Here is a 2500-nt window from a genome sequence, read left to right as displayed (position 1 = left end):
ACAGATAATATATACAACTGTCCGTATACATGCTGAAAGACTCTGCTCACAATCACAACCACACGTCAGCCACACACTCTTATCACGCACTACTCTCCGCCTGTAACACGCACACAGACAATATGTAAGCACCAGCGTGGAACAACACCCAGTGCATCCTCTCCGCCACATGAGACAATCCACACTGTCATAACCAGACTGGGAGGTCCACTCAGAAAACGGAATATCCCACCCTCCCGACAACCACCATTGCTCAGCTAAGCCACCAACACCCACACATGTCCTACACAGGGGTGCACCCAACATCACAATACTGCCTCCTCTCACAGCACACAAACAATGGCAGGAATGAAAGACACAGGTCTCCCACAAGCATGGAATCGGAGCGCCGCCTGTCATGAGCCAAAGGTGTATCCTGACGTGGCAAATCAGATGATGCCGCAGGCATCCACTTACTATAATCACAATCAACAAACCGACCGGCCGCCCCCCCCCCCCCCATTACACCTTTCCTTACAACAATGTGTACCTTAACCTAAACTATACTGTACCTTAACCTAAACTATACTGTACCTTAACCTAACCTATACGGTACCTTAACCTAACCTATACGGTACCTTAACCTAACCTATATTGTACCTTAACCTAACCTATATTGCGCCTTAACCTAACCTCTATTGTAACTTAACCTAACCTATATTGCACCTTAACCTAACCTATATTGCGCCTTAACCTAACCTATATTGCGCCTTAACCTAACCTATATTGCGCCTTAACCTAACCTATATTGCGCCTTAACCTAACCTATATTGCGCCTTAACCTAACCTATATTGCGCCTTAACCTAACCTATATTGCGCCTTAACCTAACCTATATTGCGCCTTAACCTAACCTATATTGCGCCTTAACCTAACCTATATTGCGCCTTAACCTAACCTATATTGCGCCTTAACCTAACCTATATTGCGCCTTAACCTAACCTACATTGCGCCTTAACCTAACCTATATTGCGCCTTAACCTAACCTATATTGCGCCTTAACCTAACCTATATTGCGCCTTAACCTAACCTATATTGCGCCTTAACCTAACCTACATTGCGCCTTAACCTAACCTACATTGCGCCTTAACCTAACCTACATTGCGCCTTAACCTAACCTATATTGCGCCTTAACCTAACCTATATTGCGCCTTAACCTAACCTATGTTGCGCCTTAACCTAACCTATGTTGCGCCTTAACCTAACCTATGTTGCGCCTTAACCTAACCTATGTTGCGCCTTAACCTAACCTATGTTGCGCCTTAACCTAACCTATGTTGCGCCTTAACCTAACCTATGTTGCGCCGTAACCTAACCTATGTTGCGCCTTAACCTAACCTATGTTGCGCCTTAACCTAACCTATGTTGCGCCTTAACCTAACCTATGTTGCGCCGTAACCTAACCTATGTTGCGCCGTAACCTAACCTATGTTGCGCCGTAACCTAACCTATGTTGCGCCGTAACCTAACCTATGTTGCGCCGTAACCTAACCTATGTTGCGCCGTAACCTAACCTATGTTGCGCCGTAACCTAACCTATGTTGCGCCGTAACCTAACCTATGTTGCGCCGTAACCTAACCTATGTTGCGCCGTAACCTAACCTATGTTGCGCCGTAACCTAACCTATGTTGCGCCGTAACCTAACCTATGTTGCGCCGTAACCTAACCTATGTTGCGCCGTAACCTAACCTATGTTGCGCCGTAACCTAACCTATGTTGCGCCGTAACCTAACCTATGTTGCGCCGTAACCTAACCTATGTTGCGCCGTAACCTAACCTATGTTGCGCCGTAACCTAACCTATATCGTATCTTAACCTAACCTATATCGTATCTTAACCTAACCTATATCGTATCTTAACCTAACCTATATCGTATCTTAACCTAACCTATATCGTATCTTAACCTAACCTATATCGTACCTTAACCTAACCTATATTGCCCCTTAACGTAACCCATATTGCGCTGTAACCCAACACACGTTGGGCCTTAACCCAACACACGTTGGGCCTTAACCCAACACACGTTGGGCCTTAACCCAACACACGTTGGGCCTTAACCCAACACACGTTGGGCCTTAACCCAACACACGTTGGGCCTTAACCCAACACACGTTGGGCCTTAACCCAACACACGTTGGGCCTTAACCCAACACACGTTGGGCCTTAACCCAACACACGTTGGGCCTTAACCCAACACACGTTGGGCCTTAACCCAACACACGTTGGGCCTTAACCCAACACACGTTGGGCCTTAACCCAACACACGTTGGGCCTTAACCTGCTCTGTAATTGTCATACGACGCGTTAAATTAGTGTAGTGTTGCCTAACTGCAACCCCCGCAATATAGTTTGCTACTCGCACTGCCCGGTCCCCAGTGTATCGCTTCATGTTAAACACCTTGCAGCTATACACTGTAATGTGGATGGCAGCAGGACGTACATGCTCAATGCCCTTTGCAGT

The sequence above is a fragment of the Schistocerca serialis genome, unplaced genomic scaffold (assembly GCF_023864345.2).
Source record: "Schistocerca serialis cubense isolate TAMUIC-IGC-003099 unplaced genomic scaffold, iqSchSeri2.2 HiC_scaffold_659, whole genome shotgun sequence".
NCBI lineage: Eukaryota > Metazoa > Arthropoda > Insecta > Orthoptera > Acrididae > Schistocerca > Schistocerca serialis.
Note: the sequence above shows the minus strand (reverse complement) of the source record.